The sequence below is a fragment of the Acomys minous genome (assembly GCF_964271855.1).
Source record: "Acomys minous genome assembly, chromosome: 19".
Lineage (NCBI taxonomy): Eukaryota > Metazoa > Chordata > Mammalia > Rodentia > Muridae > Acomys > Acomys minous.
Genome location: NC_140499.1, coordinates 61932734 through 61952620, shown reverse-complemented (window position 1 = coordinate 61952620; position 19887 = coordinate 61932734). Strand labels below are relative to the sequence as shown.

General features: G+C 47.1%; 2 long non-coding RNA genes across 2 annotated transcripts; one reads left to right on the top strand and one right to left on the bottom strand.

Annotated features, from left to right (window-relative positions):
- Positions 1–6457: 6457 nt before the first annotated feature.
- On the bottom strand, positions 6458–17000 carry LOC311590588. The gene is made up of 4 exons (XR_014776923.1): positions 16947–17000; positions 10514–10645; positions 7229–9139; positions 6458–6586 (listed from the first exon to the last, which is right to left on the bottom strand). It is a non-coding gene; the product is annotated as an uncharacterized lncRNA (long non-coding RNA).
- LOC311590587 lies at positions 6582–16456 on the top strand. Its single transcript, XR_014776922.1, has 4 exons — positions 6582–6805; positions 8843–9012; positions 10549–10636; positions 15410–16456. It is a non-coding gene; the product is annotated as an uncharacterized lncRNA (long non-coding RNA).
- Positions 17001–19887: the final 2887 nt, after the last annotated feature.

Here is a 19887-nt window from a genome sequence, read left to right as displayed (position 1 = left end):
ATGCAATTAGCTAGCGTGCAGTACATAAAGAAATACATCACACACACACACACACACACACACACACACACACACACACGTTGAGACAGAGTTTCATGTATTCCAGCTGAGGCAGGGAATCGTAGCGTAGTGACCTGGAACTCTCCTTGGTTTGGGCTGTGCATAACCCACTCCTTACCTGAGCCTAGCTGCACATACACCAAACTTAAAACAATGGAGTAAGTCCTCTTTGTGATACGTGTCCACTTAAGTGTATTTGGATACATACCTGGGTTCAGGGGGCAGGAAGGTGGTCTCACATACATATACAGTAAGGCAAAGTGTGTCCTCAAATTAAACCTTTAGGGTAAATTTGTATTTACCATCTTATGCCCTATGCATAGTTGGGCACACACACGGTTAGATCTAGGTGTCTTAGAGTAAACAAAGGATTAGGTAATTCAGTTTGTCCCTCAAAACAGAGCCACCCATGCTTTGCCCCCTACAAACCAATACCTTCCCCTGAATCCCATGAAGGCCTCAGGTCAAAGTGCTCTAACTCAGACCCCTGCTGTTCACTGCGTGTGTCTGATCTGCACTGTCACTTTGCTTTAACTATTCCTTGCCATTTTATTAATCTGTACGTATACTTTCAATTCTTTTATGCTGTGATGGTTTGAATAGGCATAGTCCCCATAGATTCATGCGTTCGAATCTTGACCCGTAGGGGAGTGGCGCTAATAGGGGGTGTGGCCTTGTTAGAGTAGGTGTGGCCTTGTTGGAAGGACTGTGCCATGGTGGGGGCGGGCCTTGAAGTCTCCTATCCTCGAGCTCCGCCCAGTGTGGAGCACAACGCCCCGCCCCCACCCCCGCCCCTTCTGGAGAACTCTCAGCTTCTCCAGCACCACGTCTGCCTGTATTCCCGCCATGACAATAATGGACTAAACCTCAGAACTATAAGCCAGCCCCAATGAAATGTTTTCTTTTATAAGAGTTTTTATAATTAATATAAGATACAAGGCAGTAAGGTAATAAGTTACCAGATGCCATTTACATAGGCAGACTAAAGCAGAACTCTAACAGAGTTGCCTTGGTCCCGGTGTCTCTTCACAGCAATAAAACCCAGACTAAGACACATGTCAAGAACCTGGAAGCACCTGTCCAGACAGCAGACACTGGAACCAGGCTGGCTTCAACTCCCTGGGTAGCTGAGGGTTGAGGCCTTGAGCTTCGGATCCTCCTGCTGGGGTTACAGTTGCAGGCAGGCATGCAGCACCACACCCAGCTTTTAGGGTGCTGGGGTCAGAACTGGTGCTCCGTGCCTGCTCTAAGCACTCTATAGCCACAGTCAGTTTGGTGAGAAAATCTTTGTGAATCTGATTTTGCTTCTTTCTCTCTCCCTGTCCCCGTTCTCCCACGCCCCACCACGCAATCCCTACCCCCCACCTCCACCCCGTGTTCCCTCGTAGTCCAGGCTGGCCTTGAACTCCTCACCTTCCTTTCTCCATCCCCAAATACTCAGATTAAAAGAACAATACTACATCCGGTTTCTTTTCTTTTCTTTTCTTTTCTTTTCTTTTTTCATTCGGTCACTGTTATTGTGGTAGCGTGTTGGAGAACTTTTAGAAAAATGAATGTCATTGTCTCAAGACAATGAAAGGAGACCCGCTTCGCTTGCTCTGCACAAAAACTTACTCAAAGTACTTTAATTTAAGACCTGCCGCACCTAACAGCAAACACTTCAGAATAAATGCGCAGGCAAGAACTTTCTGAATAGAACCCAGTAGCACACGGGATAGCCCCAAGAATTGACAAAAAGCAGTTACAGGAATTCCCTACCCTGCCCCCACCCCACCGAGATGGGGAGTCTCTCTGTGTAACAGCTCTGGCTGTTGTGGAACTCGCTCTGTAGACCAGGCTGGCCTCAAACTCAGAGATCCACCTGCTTCTGCTTCTGCCTCTGCCTCTGCCTCCTCTGCCTCTGCCGCCCAAGTGCTGGGGTTGAAGGTGTGCACCACCACCAGCCTAGCTGCAGTTACAGATTACAGAGTTGCACAGTAAAGAAACTCTGAGCCCAGTGATTGGACAACCCATAGAAGGGCAAGGAACTTTTGTGGCTATACTTTAGACAAGGGTTAATATGTAGAATATATAAAGAACTGCAAAAATCCAACACCTTTAATCCCAGCACTTGGGAGGCAGAGGCAGGCAGATCTCTGTGAGTTTGAGGCCAGCCTGATCTACAGAGTGAGCTCAGGATAGCCAGTGCTACACAGAGAAACCCTGTCTCGAAAAACCAAAAAAAGAAAAACAAAAACAAAAACAAAAAACCTCAAAAAACAACAACAACACAAAAACCAAGATTGCCAATTGATGAATGGCTCAATGAACTGAGCAGACATCCCTTTAGAGAAGAAACAGAATTGATCAATAAATATTTTAAAAGTGTTCAACATCCACAGCCACCAGGAAAATACAAATTAAAATTAGCCTGAGCTTCCATGCCCCCTCAGCCAGAACTGCTATCATCAAAACATTAAAATTAAAAATTAAAAACAAATGGTGGGCCTGGAGAGATGGCTCAGCAGTTAAAAGCACTGGCTGCTCTTCCAAAGGACCCACGTTCCTAATTCCCAGGACCCACACTGCAGCTCACAACTGTCTGTCATTCCAGTTCCAGGGGATCTGACACCCTCATACACGGAGGCAGAATACCAATGTACATAAAATTTTTAAAAAAGAAAAGAAAACAAATGGCCACTAATGCTGGTGAGGATGTGGGGGACCTGGGGTTGGTATTTGCTGTTGGTGAGCGTGCAGACTGATACAGCAACCATGGGAGTTCATGTGGAGGGTTCTCAAAAAGGTAAAAAAAAAAAAAGATCTACCCATGACTCAGCTACAGCACTCAATGGGCAGGTTCCCAAAGGACTCTAAGTCCCCTGCCGCAGAGATGCCTGGTTTATTGCTGCCCTATTTGAAATAGGCAGGGAAGAGAAGCAGCCTAGGTGTCCTTCAATAGGTGCATGGAGGGGTCATGAAGATGAAGCTGTGCATTAGTGGAATTTTACCTAGACATGAAGAGAGAATTAACTTCCAATGCGCCAGGACACTTCAAACTCCAAATCACTCTGCCAGGCGAGGGGGTGCATGCCTGTGAGCCCAGCACCCAAGAGGCAGAGGCAGGAGGAAAATGACTTTAAGGCTAGCCTGGGCTACACAGCAGTTCTAGGTTAGTCTGGGCCACAGAAGGAACCCTAGTTTCAAATGCTAAAACCAAAACCATAAGTTAACCAACCAAAGCTCAGGGCTACTTGGTGCTCTTGGCTTTTTAGCTTCTTTGGACCACACGGCAGTTGGTATTTTAGCACCAGGACTTTGAGAGGCCGGCTTGACACTTAGGGGTTATTCAAGAAGTTTTATCTCCTTTATCAAAGCTAAGTTCTTTTATGAGACCGGGTTTTCTTTCTAGTTCATTCTTTACCAACCCCTGTGTGGGGCTTCAAGGCTAATAAAAGGCTTAAAAGCCACTTCTGCAGCTGATAAGGGCACTATGGCTGGCTTTGAGTTTTGGCTTGCCAGTAAAACTAAAAAACCCACTAGATTCACACTCTGCATCTGTACGTTTCTCCCCTTTAAGTTGTGTGTGTGCATATGTGTGTTTATGTGTTTGCGGATGCTTGTATGTGTACACATATTTGTGTTTGTATGTGTGTGTTTAAGTATTTGTGTTTGTGTATCTGGGGTGTGTGTGTGCTTGGGTATTGGGGTATGTGTGTGTTTGTGTGTGTATATATTTGTGTGTGGAGGGTTGTAGATGGGTATGTTTGTGTCTATTTTGGCTGTCTGTATATTTGGTGTTTGTGTGTTTGTATGTGTGTGTTTGAGTATGTGTGTGCTTGGGCGTGTATATTTTTTGGGTATGTATATTGTGTGTGTGTGTATGTATGTGTGTATTTGTCTCTGTGTATGTGTGTGTGTTTGGGTGTATGTGTGCCATTGCGCATGTGTGGAGGTTTAAGGACAGCCTTTAGTCTTGGTTTTAACCTGCTACCTTGTTTGAATCAGGGTCTCATTGTTGTAAAACACTGTATACACCAGGCTAGCTGACCTGAAAACTTCCTAGGATTCACCGGTCTCCACCTCCTATCTCCCCATGGGAGCATCAGGATTACAAATATACACCATGTAGGGAAATCCACAAGTCAGCTCAAGACACCTCAGGACCGGTTCTCAGCACAAAGGAGATTTATTTGCCCCAGGGGGACTGAAGACAGGGATATGGAGGACAAAGACAGGAGACAGAGGACAAGGAGAAGGGAACAGGGGAGAGGAGGAAGGGTATTTGTCTTGGGGGGAAGATTGGGAGGAAGCAGAGGACTGCCCTGGATAGAGAGGCGACAGATGTGGCCCGTGGGCAAGTGATGGTTTACAAAGGGATCAGGGGAAAGCCTGTTTTAGCATGAGGTGTTTAATTTTGATTGGGTAGGATAATTAGGTGAGCTAAAGGAGGCTTTTGATTGCTGGACTTCAATACTTTGACAGTTGGACCTTGGCGGTCAGCCTCAGGAGGAGGAAGTGGAATGTAATCTAATGCTTTGTAGCCAGGAAGGGGGAATAGCGGAAGGGCGGGGCCTGCCGGAGCCTCGTTCTCCAGCTGCCTGAACACCAGCTGAGCACCGCGGCACCAGCTTTCCCCGGGATTTGAACTCATGTCCTCACATTAGCACAGCAATTGCTTCACCCTTGGAGAGATGGCCTTTCTTTTTTGGCAGATCAGCTATCCATATAAAGATTTTTTAAAAATTCATAATTAAAAGGCTGGGTGTGGTGGCACATGCCTTTAATCCCAGTACTTGGAGAAAAGAGGCAGGTGGATCGCTGTGAGTTCGAGGCCAGCCTGGTCTACAAAGCAAGTCTGGGACAGCCAAGGCTACACAGAGAAACACTGTCTTGAAAAACAAACAAACAAAAAATAAAACAAAACAAAAAACAAACAGAGTTATGAGAAATTTTAATTTATGTTTTATTATTTTCGTTGATGACTTATATGGTATATTGCAAGAACGAAACCCAACTCATTCTTTCGTCCAGGCTAGCTTCTACCACTCAGGCAGCTGTTTCCAGAGCCAAGCTCAGTGATGTTCACTGCACTGGGTGACTCAGCCTGGCCAGAGCATGCAGAATATCTTACCCAGGCCCTTCCCTGAAACAATCAGACAGCAGACTCAGGCCGAGCAGGTGGCCTCGCCTGTAACCCCAGCTCTGCAAGCTGAGGTAGAAGGATCATGAGCTTAAGGCTCTAGCTCAAAAGCAGCCGCCCACTCCTGAAAAAAAAAAAAACCAGCAGATGTGGATTCAAAAGGGTCCTGTCTCCTGCAAGAAGAGGCTCAAAACATGTTTGATTTTGTACTTTTAAAAAAATGTCTCCCTAGGTGGTAAAAGAAGGAACATTTTAAATATAATCTCTGCATATGTGGACATTTTAACGAAAACATGTGTCATTTTCTTTTTTTAATGTTTATTTATTTATCATATATACACAGTGTTTTGCCTGCATGTACACCAGAAGAGGACACTAGATCTCATTACAGATGGTTGTGAGTCACCATGCGGTTGCTGGGAATTGAGCTCAGGACCTCCGGAAGAGCAGTCAGTGCCCTTAACCTCAGAGCCATCTCCCCAGCCCCAGCCTTTTCATACAGAAGAAAAGACCACTAATATAACTTTGCTCTTTGCAGTAGAGGTTTGGCGTATTTGCAGTTCTGTGGACTTAGGAACGGTCGGTTCTAACCTGAGCTGCTGTTCCTGGCTTTGGGAGCTAAGCCGGGTCCTTGCTCAGTGACTACCGTGGCGATCAGAAATGCTGGCTTAAGAAACCTTGCCTTGTGGCTACACGACCGGGGGATTGGCTATTTTGAGAACCTCTTTTGTCTATGTCCCAAGCCTTTATCATAGATGGTTGGAACACTTGGCTGCATTAACATAAACATGATTTTTTTTTTTTGTCAGTCTGTCTGCTGCCTTATTTCTTGTCCTCCCTTAGTCTGCGCTACCCTGCCAAATATACTCAGGGTCTCATGTAGAGCAGGCTGGCCTTAAACTTGAGACATATTAGAAGTTGGCCTCGAACTGCAGATCCTCCTGCCTCCATATCCTCAGTGCCGGGGGTTACAGGTGTGTGCTCTGCCACACCCAGCTTTAGACTTAGCTTTCAGGCTAAGACCTTGAAGAATTGAGAGCAGATGGCTCAAACGGCAAGCAAACCAGCGGGGCAGCATGGCGCTGCCGCGGGCCCAGGTCCTCCTTCTTAAAGCACCTGAGCAACAGCAGCTACACAATCTTCTCGCTTACTTCATGGAACTGTGAAGACCACGTGAAACGGAGGCGGGACAAGAAGACAGGACAATCCTCGGGGCATTTTGTTATCACTGCTCGGTGTCTGCGCCAAGTGTTCCCAGAGCTGTAGTGCTTTATTCAGGAAGGAAACAAGGGCAAGGTAGCGGGGCAACTTGGTTCAAAGCAAGTGATAGCGCAGGTCAGACGGAAATGCGCTGTCCGGGGAGACAGTGGGCCTCCTGAGCTAGCCTGGAGCTTCCTTCCTGGTCTAAAGGAAGGAGGGGCTGGTTACTAAGGAGCACACCCCGAGTGGGCAGTTCTCTGTGTTGATTGGCAGGTTTAAGTTACATAGCCTTTTCTCTACAGCACGTGCTCCTTCCCATAATGCATCTGATTTTAATCACATGCACTCCCGAATCACATAGTTACAAGATGGCCGATGAGAGTTTCTTTCTAAACACATAGAAGACACTATCTTATTGTGCAGGTACCAGAAACTAACCGAGGCTAGATCACCCCACTACCCTTCGATAAGGATATAAAGGCTGTGACGGAGTAAAAGCTATCCAAGCTTGACGGTTGTTACGGGAGGAAAAAGTTACTCCATTGTTTGGAGCATGGGAGGAGTGCAGTTCAGCTCAGGTGGAGTCCGAGTTTTCTCACAGGTTGCTGGGTGTGTGCTTTGGAGGTGTGTGTGTGTGTGTGTGTGTGTGTGTGTGTGTGTGTGTGTGTGTGTGTGTTCATATGTGCAGGTCAGGCTGCCAGGCTGCCAGGTGCATGTGGAATCCCAGGTTGCTAAACTGTCCCCTATGCTTGCCTGCTTGAGCCACAAAGGATAGAAGGCTCGAATCTGCCTGGGAATCAAATAATTCTCATCTCCGGACCTAAAGAGTGCACCATGTTGCTTTACCTGAGTGCTGGTCACTGAAGGGGACTCCTCAGTAGTGGCAGTGCTGGCCTGTATTGCCCCTCCAATGACGACAAAGTGGATGGAAAAGGCTGTAGTTGGAGATTTTAGGGAGAAAGTTTCCGGCAGTCTTAATATGAGAGGCTCAACTGTTTGTTTCCGATATACTAGTTAAAAGAGTCAGGCAAGGGTGGACAGTGGAAAAGGAGGCTTCTTCAATGCAGCCATGATGGGAAGGGGGCACATAAAGTGTCCCAGTGACCGCCCCGCCTTAAGCCCATCTTTGAGACACTAGCATGAGGCTTAGGTTTAAGTAGAGCAGGGGTTCTTAGCCTGTGGGCACTCGACCCTTCTGGGGGTCAAGTGACCCTTTCACAAGCGTCACCTAAGATTATCTGCATATACAATATTTACACCATGATTCACAACAGCAGCAAAATGACAGTTATGAAGTAGCAACACCTTTAATCCCAGCACTCGGGAGGCAGAGGCAGGTGGATTGCTGTGAGTTCGAGGTCTACAAAGCAAGTGCGGGACAGCCAGGGCTAACACAGAGACAACCTGTCTAGAAACAACAACAACAAAATAATAATAAAATTATGGTTGGGGGGGGTCACCACAACATGGATAACTGAATTAAGGAGTCACAGCAATTAATATATACAATTAAATAGTCCAGGTCAACATGTGGTCTCCTTATTTACCCTCAGGTCTGTACAGTAAGCTAATGAGTGTCAATTGCTGCATCTGAAGGACACAAATGCAAAGACTTCCAGAAGGTTGCAGCTGACCCAAAGTTACACTTTAACCAACAGAGCTGAGGATCCTGCAGACTCCCAGGCTTGTTTTCCTCAGTCAGCCTTGGAAGGTGTGATCAGGGCGCCCCCTGCAGTCAGCCACAGCTTCCACAACTATGGGGCTCCCGTGGCACCCAGACCTGAGTTAGTTTACTTTACTATTCAGAGACCCAATAGAGCTGTTGCTATTCTCCGCCTGACCTTCTGTGTAGAAAGGGAGTTCTGGGATGGAGAGGCGGGCACTACTGCTCCTGCACAGGACCCAGGTTCGTGTCTCAGCACCCACATGAGGGCTCACAACCACCTGTTGATTTCAGCAAGCCTTCCGTGGATGGATGGGAAATTCACTTTGTCCCTATGCTACCATATGTACAGATAGATATAAACAGAGAAGTCAGACCAATAGCCCAAGACTACACAATGTCTCTTAGGATGTTTCTTAAGAAAAGAAACCAGGGGTGGGGGCTGGAGAGATGGCTCAGAGGTTAGGAGTACTGGCTGCTCTTCCAGGGGTCCTGAGTTCAATTCCCGGAAACCATGTGATGGCTCACAACCATCTATGATGAGATCTGGTGCCCTCCTCTGGTGTGTAGGTATATATGCAGGCAGACTACTGTATAAGTAGTAAATAAATATTTTTTTTTAAAGTTATATTTTTTTAAGAAAAAAAGCAAAAAAACTGGATCTTAATCCAAAGATGATACTCTTTAAAATATTTTATTGTTATTGTGTGTTGATATCTGTGTGTGTGTGTGTGTGCACATGTGTGCATTCACACTGAGGCAAACAAGCTACCACACCAGGGAGCTATGCCCTTCAGCCTTCTAGAGTCCGAGGACGCAGAAATGAGAGCAAAGCGGAAGTGCCGGTCTGGACAACATGCTATGAGGTGCCTGGACTCACAGACCATCCCATCTCCATGGACCCCAGAGTGGGACACCAGGTATCTTATCTCTTGGATGTGGTCGCTCAGGAGGATGCTAGAGACAGGTACCTGCTGTTAACCTGTTCATTTCCAAGCTGTGTTGTATCTTCCTTGTGTGCCACCCATCCCTGTGTGCCTTTGCCTTCACTGAGAACTGAGGGGTCTGCGAGGTGTGTGCTGTGTGCTAGACCTCTGCAAAAAAAAAAAAAGCACCTTGCATAAGGCATCTACCTAAGCCTCTCAGGAGCCCTGTGGGTGAGCGTTGTCCAACCACTTCATGGGTGGGGGAGCCTGAGGCCAAAAGCGCTATCACACCCAGCTAGGGAGTGACTGGCATCTCACAGGGGCCAGGGGCCCAGCACATCCACGCCATGCTACACACACACAACACACACACACATCCCCAACAATGTTCTGGAAGGTAACTTGCCAGGTAGCAAGAGCCCTGTGGCCTAAACATCATGACTTGCTCTTCTTGCATGAGTCACCTGAGATAACAACCAGCTTCCCTCGGCTCGCACAGGGGCAAAAGCTTAAGATGATGGCGACTTAATGTACTGTGGTTTCTATGGAAACGTGATGCTCCAGATGCAGGCAGGATGGAGTTTCCTGAGCTCCTCTGTGGTAGTTACCTAGCGCCTGGCCCAGAGCCTCTCCCACTGGGCCCTGCTCAAAGCCTTAAGCTAGATGTGAACATGAGCCCTTGCCCTATTCTGGTACTTTCCTCTGGGTTTCACCGGGATCAGAAACTCCTACCACACAGTCCATCTGGGTGCCTGAAGTCAAGAGTGAGGAATGCCAGCGAGTTCCTCCTTCCCACTCCGTCTCCCAGCCGCAGCTTGAGTTTGTGTCTCCATTATAGTAAAGCAAAGCGTATAGCTATTTTGTGGCTCCCAAGTTTCCATTTTTTGGCACCAAGCAAATAAAACTCAAGTGAGTCTGTTACCCTGAGTAGCCGATGCAAAGGAGCCCTTATCAGTTAGGTTTGCCCAGTTGGAGGCTTTGGCCTCACAGTCAAAGCACGCCTCATTAACAGGCACCAAGCAGAGGCACCTAACCAAGGTCAGAATGTCCTCCTTGATGGGGCTCCCCACGGTAACCAGACAACCAAAGTAAAGTGGTTCCTGCCGTTTTAGCTAGGATAGAAGTCCCAAGAGAAGCCTTTATGCCTTGTGAAAGACCTATCTTATGGGTTAGACGGGCAGCACGAGGCAGTGGGAGGGCTCTGCACCTTCATCACACACACACACACACACACACACACACACACACACACACACACACACATCACTATGAGAGTCTCCTGGAAAAGTCTTCGCTCATTGTTGGATGTATACTATTGCCCTTCCTCCTCCTTCTCTCCCTCCCTCTTTTCCTCCTCCCTCTCTCCCTCCTCCCTCTCTCCCTCCTCTCTTACATCCCTCCTCCCATTCTTGTTTCTGGCGGTGTGGCTCAGGCTGCCTTAAAGTTTGTATCATCTGGCCTCAGTTTCCCAAGTGATGGTCTACAAGTTTGCCCCTCCAAACTTGATATTATTGTCCTTTTCGTTAAAAAAAAAAAACTTACTTTATATGTGTGTTTGTGCATTCACATATGTGCAGGTGTGCACAGAGGATGGCAGGTGTGCACACTCAGGCCAGAAGAGGACATCGGATCTCCTTGAACTGGAATGGTGATGAGCTGCCTGAGGTGAGTCCCCTGCAAGACAGTAAGCACCTCTGAGCATGAGAAACCTCTCAAAGCCATCTCTCCAGCTTGCTCTGCGTGTGTGCACGTGCATGGGTGCATGCCTGCGTGTATGTGTGCAAGTGCATGTGTGCCTGTGTGCGTGCTTTCATGCATGCCTGCTTGCATGTGTGTGTGTGTGTGTGTGCGCGCGCTCGCGTATTATAACATCCAAACTTCAACGAATATTTAAAAACACACTAGGAAGCTGGAGAGATGGCTCAGCAGTTAAGAGCACTGGCTGCTCTTGCAGAAGACCCAGGCTCCATTCCCAGCCCGACTCAAATGTCAGCTCACAATGTTATAACTCCATTTCCTGTGGATCTGAAGCCATCCTCTGACCTCTGTGAGCACCAGGCACACACGATGCACATGCAAAGATGCAGGCAAAGCATTCATATGCACACACACACACAAATACAATAAATGAATAAACAAGTGCCAACTTTGCTTCGCCGAGACTTGTCCTGAAAGGGGACAAGGGAAGGGGGGAGCTCTGAGTAAGGAAAGGTAACCACCAGCTAGTGCTCAGCCCCCGCCTCGTGTCACTGGCAGCCCACTCCATGATGGCAGGCCACACTTAATTCTTTGGTCTCTCAGTCAGTCTGGTACAGGCCCTCTAGCCTTCCTTGACTTTTATGATTCTGGAAGCTTTGAAGAGAACTTTTTGTTTTTTGGGTTTTTTAAAGGCTGTTTGCTTGTTTTTGGAAAACGTCCTTTTTTCCTCATGATTAGAATCAGCTTATGCACTTCTGGGAGTGATGTCACAGAAGCGAGGCTGGGCACCCATCCTCATCCCATCAGGCCATCGGGCAGGGCAAGATCTGACTGACCTCATTTTTGATGATGTTGCTTTGATCCCTTGTTTCCGGTGCTGTTTGGCCTTTTCACTGTAATGACTCTCTTTCCCTTTATAATTAAGACTTTGTGGAGCAATATCTTAATGCTATGCAAGCCATTACAGTTTTGGGGTTTTGTTTGTTTGCTTTTTGAGATAGGGTCTTGCAAAGTAGCCCAGGCTGCCCCTTGAACTCACTATGTAGCACAGGCTAGTCTAGAAATTATGGCAATTCTCTTGCTCCAGCCTCTCAAGTGCTGGCATTATAGGTGTGTACCACCACACTTGGTATTTCTGCCCTTTCCTTAAGCACGATGGAATGTGAGCCATCTTTTGGGGCTGTCCATGAACTTTGATCTTCTTGCCTTCATTTTCATAGTGGAGCAGGTGAGTGCTACCACACCAGATTATGCAGTGTTGGAGATCAAACCTAGGACTTTATGTATGATAAGCAAGCACTCTACCAATTGAGCTATACCCCCAGCCCATGAGGGAGAAAAGATTAGAGTATGGTGGGCATAAACACACACACACGCACGCACGCACACACGCACACGCACACGCGCACACACGCTCTGATAGTTTGAATGAGAACGGCCCCCACAGGCTTATATATTTGAACACTTAGTTCCTGGTTGGTGAAACTGTTTGGGAAGGATTAGGAGATGTGGTCTTGTGAGAGGAGGTGTGTTGGGGGTTGGTCTAGTGCTCTGAGTAGCCTCAAGATCTGACTGTGGTCCAGAAGAGTGTATTCGCACAAACACCGAGCAATGTTGGGTAAACTTTGCTCCTCAATTATCTCTGATTGGTTGGGGGAAAAAAAGACTGGACAGCCCATAACTGGGCAGAAGAGAGGTAGGCAGAACTTCCTGGGCTTGGGGTTTCAGGTAGGGACCATGAGGCTGGAGGAGAAGAAAGAAGGAAGAAAATGGAGAGGAAAGACATGGCCTGATGGAGCAGATGCAGTCCAGACCAGACAAGACAAGTTTTAGCAAGTAACTTGGGGCACGTGGCTGGGAAGGAGCCAGAATAGCTTAAGAAATCAGTATAAACTGTACCTGCCCAGTTATTGTGCTTAAAGCTTATTGAATAAATCAATAGGTCTCTGTCTCAATTATTTGAGAGCTGGAACACATGAATAAAAGACCCTAAAATTAATACATTTTCTACAATATTGGTATGTCACTGGGAGCTGACTTTAAGGTTCCCAGGATGCCTGTGGATCAAGGTGTGAGCTCTCAGCTGTTCCTTGTAGTTACAGTTTTGGAACTTTGGTTTCTTAAAAGAGAGAGAGAGAGAGAGAGAGAGAGAGAGAGAGAGAGGGAGAATAAGAAGGTTCTTTTGTTTTAGTGCCAGGTTTGGGGATGTGGGGTTGCTTCAGATTGTCCACAGCATATTGTTTCTTAAAAATTATCTGTATTACCTGTATTATCTGTAAATCTGGCTAGTAATCAATCAAGACACAGATACTTGTTATATTTTAAAATAGCCTTAGTTAACTTGGGGCAGGGCAGATATCAATCTTTTAAACTACCTCCCATAGTGGGGCAGGCATGGGATCCCAGTCTCAATCCCATGCCATCTGTCTCTAATAACTTTTATCAAGCTGCTTCCCATCCATAATCCCAAATACTTGCTAATGTTCTTCATCTGGGCTGGATTCTCCATCCACGCTGCAGGCCATGTGCTTCTCCTCCAGCTAACCCATGGCGGCCTTCCTCTCCTCTCCTGTCTCCTTGTGGTGGTCTTTCTTCTTCCCAGAATTCCTCTCTCTCTCTCCTAGCCCCACCTATCTCTTGTCTTGCCCAGGTGGGACAGCTTTTTATTAAACAAAAGGTGGGTCACACAAACAGCAAACAGTAATTAGCATCAAAATACATCAGACCATCCCCCAACAACATGATTTGCCTCATGCTCTGGGGGGCGGGGGCATGATTTTACCAGCTGCAGATAGTTTCTGCAATTGTGTGACATTTGAAATTCCGGGAACTTTCCAGAAGATATATAAATGCTACAGCCCCATAGGTGGCTTGTAGGCTGGTTGTTGGTTGCTGTTGGTCGTGGTTTGTTAAGCAGTCACACACAAAGAGGAAAGAAGAAGAGGAGGAGGAGGTGGTGGAAGAAATTGGATATTTATTATGTATACAATGTTCTGTCTGCATGTACAGAGGGCACCAGATCTCATTACAGATGGCTGTGAGCCACCATGTGGGTACTGGGAATTGAACTCAGGACCTTTGGAAGAGCAGCCAGTGCTCTTACCCTCTGAGCCATCTCTCCAGCCCTAAATGCTTTCTTTTATAAGTTTCCTTGGTCATGGTGTTTTATCACAGTAATAGAAAAGTAACTAAGACACATGAAAAATAAATAAGTTGAAAACATTAACAGGCACATGCCACCATGCTCATATTTATATTAATAAATATAATAAATAAGTATTTACTTATTATATGTGTTATATGTGTTGAACAGATAAATGTCACATACACAGTCAAATGTGCTCACATGTAATGGCCAGAGGTTGACATCTGTAACTTTTTCTTTAATCACTTCTGGGTCTTTATTTATTTTGGGACAGTCTCTCATGGGCTTTGCTTTCTTGGATAGAATGGCTGGCCATTAACCCCAGGGCCTGCCTGTCTCCAGCTCCCAGCTACATTACAGGCAGCATGACCGTGCTTACCTTTTACTGAGATGCTGGGAATTTGGGCTCAAGCTTGTACAAGCATGTTAACCATTGAGCACCTCCCAGCCCCAGGCTTAGAGAGAGCCTGTTCATCAAGATTTCTATTTGATCTGCCTCTATTTAGGTTCGCATTCCTTATTCAGTGAGTTTTATTATGTTACCATATTATTTATTTTGATGTTTCAATCGGAGATTTGGCCTTCGTTCCACATCACTTTCTGCTTTCTTTCTCTCTCTCTCTCTCTCTCTCTCTCTCTCTCTCTCTCTCTCTCACACACACACACACACACACACACACACAAGCCCATAAACATACACACACACCACATACACATACATACCACATACAACCCACATATACATACATACACACACACCATGTACACACACACACCACATATGCATACATACATACACACCACACACACACACACACACACACACCACATATACACACACACACACATCTTCAGTTCTTCAAAGAGATACTTTATTCTACAACTTGGAAGTATTCCCTATGTCTTTCTGACATGCTCCATTATTAACCAATTTCTTGTCTGTGTAGATGAGCACTTGAAAAAAAACCTTTATAAAAGGCTGAATTAGCTGTATATAGAATTTGGCTAATTGCATTTGCTCACAGTGGTATTTTGTGCTAAAGCGGAGTATCCTGCTGGAATGCTAAATCACATGGCAGGAGCACATATAAATGAAGACACTGATTTATCAATGGGCCTCTCTCGGAGTGTCTGCTCTGTCAGGAGAGAGGAAGCCATTCCCCGTTTCCGCCTCTAGGAGGTTATAATTAGAAACTTGAGCCTTTGCGCAGCATTTTAAAATTACTCTTAATTTTCAGATTCTCATTAAAAATGTACATTTGTTGTCTGGGAAGATTTATTAATAGTTCTGCAAATTCTCTGCTGCTCGTTTGGGAACAGATTGTATATTTAAATAGGCTTTTCAGGCACTCGAGAGAAAGCACCGCCCTCCTTGGGGCTATACACTTGGAGAAGACTAACCAGGCGGCACCAACAAGCGCCGGTTCCGCCCGTCCTTTGCCAGCACCTCAGGGCAGCTCCTTCAGCGGTGGTGCCCCTGGATTTGCCTGACTCCATCGGGGGTTACTGCTCCCCAAAGCCCGGGAAGGGCTGGCTTGGGTGGAGCTGGGGGGGGGGGGGGGCGCGTCACTCAGGCACCTCCCTTCTGTCCACAGGATGGCAGCATTGAGTCAAGGCTCCAGCTCCGGGAACCTGACAGACCAGGTTTCTTCCAGAGAAGGAATGGTTTCCTGTCTCTCCTCACCCCGGCCTTCGCTGTACCCCGTGGACAACGACAACACTGTGGTGGACCCGTTGATGCTTTGTTTTGAAAATATGAGCAGACGTCTCAGACGGGCTTTCAAAGTCCAGACTTGGAAGGTGCACCTGAGCAAGCAAGCTGAATCCCCCCAGCTCAGTTCATGTACAAGCCGGTCAATGTAAAGGATTACGGGTGTTATTTAAAGAGGGGCTAGTGGGACTTCTCAGCAAGAGAGTGCTTGACCAGGATTGCAAAAACAAGACATACCTTCCAAACATGTAAAGAGATTGGAAGAAGAAACTGTTGTGTGTCTGTCTGCTTTGCGTATATCCTAAGCCTCAAACGTGAGCCAGCAGCATCAGACTCTCGTGGGGAGACTGGTTAAAATGTACGTTGCTGGCTCCTTCTCCAAAGCTCTTGACTCTGGACTTAGGCTAGGGTCAGCTTATTAGCACTGTAACAAGTTTCCCAGTGATGTTAGATGCAGCTGAGCCACAGAATTGGCGTTTTAAGCACGTTTAATCCTTTGATATAAGCATTGTCCTCGTTTTGCAGACAGGAAAACCTGGGCTCAGAAGCAGAAACACTCAAGGCCGGGGGTGTGGTCTAATGGAAAAGCACTCATTTGGACAAATCGCCTGATAACATACCCTTGTAGGTGGCAGGCTGTAATAATGTGCCTTGTTGGTTTGACTCTGTCTACTGCCTCTGAGGGCCGTGGCTTCCAAACACAGAAAACCGGGACACATACCGGTGGTGTGACGTTTGAAGACATTAAGAGTTTAGCGACAAGGACACTGCTTCACCTTTGCAACGGCTCAGGGTGAAAGCCAAGAAGCTGCTGGATGGCAGGGCAGACGTGCTTTCGTGCGCAGGATGTGGCTGTTTGTACTGTCTATTGACATGTCTTTGGCCATGAAATATTGATGCTATCAGATATTTCAAGCTCCAAACTCCAATCTTGGGTCTGGAAGATGGTGTGGAAATGAGATGATTTTTTCAGAAGCAAGCAACTAACAAATCTTTCTGTGAGCTCGCCCATGGAGAGGACACAGTTTGACTATGGAGAAAATGGCCAATCAAAATTGGGTGCCCTTTTCCCTAGCAGTGAACTGACGCAATAGCGACGGCCCCATAGAGCCGTGTGTGTGTGTGTGTGTGTGTGTGTGTGTGTGTGTGTGTGTGTGTGTGACCTGGGCTGGACTAGGCAGAGACTCTGTTCCAGGTTTACTATCCAGGTATCCCTTTCCTCGGTCAACTCCCCAACTTTAGGTCAAGAACTAGACCCGAGCTCTCAGAGGCAATATTTGAAGTAAACATTTGTAAAGATGGGGAGAAGATATGGGAAAGAGGGTGGAGGGAGAGGTGGACAGAGGGAGGGAGGGAAGGAGGGAAGGGGGAGCAAGGACCCGGAGGTAGAGGCCAAATGGCCGGGCTTTCAAGCCCTTTACCTTTGCTGTGTACTTGCTACTCCATAGTGGCCAGAGCTCGATGGAGGAGAAGGGGGTGGGGCTTTTGAGGGGGAAACGTAACAAGAGAAGGACCGGAAGCTGAAAAGATTGCGTCAGGTGTGTGGTGACTTCCGCTTTACAGAGTACCCGAGATCACGTGGACAAAGCAAAGGTTTATGTTGGCTCGGTTTCAGCTGCTTGGTCCTGCTGCTCTGGCTTGAGGTGTGGAAGGCCTGATCACCTCAGGGGAGCCAGGAAGCAAAGAAAGGCAGGCAGGCCTGAGGTCCCCACGTCCCTTTTGAAGTTGTGCTACTAGGTCACACATCCTGAAGGCCCCACTGCCTCCCATCAGTGTCACTGAGTGCTGACAGCGCCTTCACGCTTATGGATCTTTGGGGGAGGGGAACATTCCAGATCTTCTAGATCAAAAGTAGGATACTAGAAAGCTAAACTAACGCTTAGAAACTAGAGCTGCTGTCTGGAGGTGGCCGGTGGCCTTGAGCCCTACTTTGTCATTCTTTGCCAGTGGCTCTGCGCACACCAGGTCCCTGAAGTAGCTAGAACGCACAGGGGCTGCTTAGGACAAAGTGTTAGGGCTCTAGTTCCAAGCCCAGGGGAGGCCCCTGCTATGCTCACGGCTAGAGGAGCTGACGTCATTAATTCCATTCCGCCTCACTATTCACCCAAGGTGTCCTCTAGTGACGTAAGCAGGCGAACAGCCCTCAGAGGTAGACTCCATGGTAGACACAGTATAACACTTGATCAAGTGGAAAGCCCTAGACAGGAATATTCCAGTGCTCTCTACACAGGGGACCTGGAATAAAAACAGTAATAACGAACTGTTCTTGGCTGATCGCTTACTGTCTGTGATGGGCTGAATGCTTGTCTCCCAGAACTCATGTGTTGATGCGCTAATCCTGGTTGAGGGTGTTTGGAGAGGGGCTGTCTCTAGGACCTCTCAGACACCAGAGCTCTCAGGGAAAAAAAAATTAATATTTGTTATGTCACCCAGTCTACAGTATTTTTGTTACAGCACCATTTCTTGGCTATATTAATAGTATATTAAAAGAAACATAGGTGATATATAATACATATAACAAATTTATAAATTGAGCCCCTAACCATATTCTTATTTTTAAAATAATAAGAAGAAGCTGCAGAGATGGCTTAGTGGTTAAGAGTGCATACTGCTCTTGCAGAGGATCCAAGTTCAGTCCCCAGCACCCACAGGGGGACTGTGACTCCGGCTTCAGGGGATCAGACACCTCGGGCCTCTGCGGGCACCTGCTACTTGAGCACACGCCCTCACACACACATACAAACACGAATAATAAAAAAAAATTTTAAGTGTAAACAATAGAAGAAGTTTACTAATATCCTCTTCATAGGACTCCGGGAGCAGAGGCGCTAGTGTGGTCCATGGGATAGGTGTAGGCCACAGGGAAAATACACAGAAAGGCGGAGAACCCATCGAGACCCGTGAGCTGCTCCCAGTTCAGCCAATATCTACTGGGGGTCCTACTAGACAGTGCTTATTGGTGTTTAGGGCACAAAGATGTCCAAGATATGAATTCTACCTCCCATGGGATATTAAACTGGGCCACCCAAAAGATAAAGCTGTTTCAGTCTGATTAAACACAAATCAGGGCCCAGGATGGCGGTATTAGAATAGGCACAGGATGTGGGGCTGGGTTGCTGCCAATCCCAGTTTGCTATGCTCCTCGTGTGAAATGTGATTAATTGTGACACGCTTGTGGTACACACCTGTAGTTTTTTACTCGGGAGGCAAAGCAGGAAAGTTGCTTTAGCTCAGGAATTCAAAGCCAGCCTGACCAACATAGTAAGACTCTGCCCCACCATCTCGTGTGTGTGTGTGTGTGTGTGTGTGTGTGTAAAGTAAGAGAAGCTTGAAAGAAGCAGCTTGTTGAAACCTACTTGCTGCCATCTGTCTTATGTTATCAAATGTAAGTGTGTGTGTGTGTGACGCAAGCATGTGTGTTTGGGTGTGTGTGCATATTCATGTGTATGTGGGTACACGTGCACATGTGTGTGAAAGCGAGAGACCACCTCAAGATGTTCCTCAGGAGAGATGTCCTCCTGGTTTTTGGAAACAAGGTCTCACTGAGACCTGCGGCGCGCTGACTAAGCTAGGCTGCCTGGACACTGAGCAGGGCTCCTCCTCCTGCAGCGCTGGGATTGCCGATGAGCGTTGTCTGAGGCTTGAACTCTGCTTCTAAGGCTTGCATGGCAAGTACTTTACCAACTCAACCAGCTCCCCAAGCCTGTCCTGGAATGTTTGCTCCCCCTGCCTCAGTTTCCCAAACAGCTGGGATTACAGGCCTGTGCCACCAGGCCCAGTTTGAAAAGAATATTATTGACACACGGTAATAGCGCTTATGGGCCGCTTGCTCTGTGCCAAGCAGTTTTCCTATATTAGTTCATGTACAATTCACAGCAGCCCTATGAGGGCGACATTCTCTCCTATTCTCCTCTTTATTCCTTTGTACTGGGCGTACCAAGGTCAGGCTAGCAGAGGTGGGTCTCAGACCCAAGGTGTCTGGATCCAAAGCTTGTGGTCTCAGTAGCCAAGCCCAGCACAGACCCTCAGCTGCAGCCGTGCCAGGAGTCACTAGGTGTCTTTGGAATTAGTTGATTGCTTCAGCTTATCCTGGGAGGGTCTGAGGAGTTGGGAAGGACTTTATAGAAGTGGGTTTTACAACACATTTCCTCATGTTGGGTGACCCTCTTCCCTCCGCCCCCCCCCCCCGCTATAAAATTATTTTCATTTCCACTTCATAGCTGTAATTTTGCTACTGTTATGAATCATAATGTAAATTTCTGATATGCAGCCACTGTGAAAGGGGTCGCGACCCACATGTTGAAAACCACTTTAAAAGTCGAGGCCCACAGGAAACAGGTTTAGGAAGTTCAGTTGATTGCG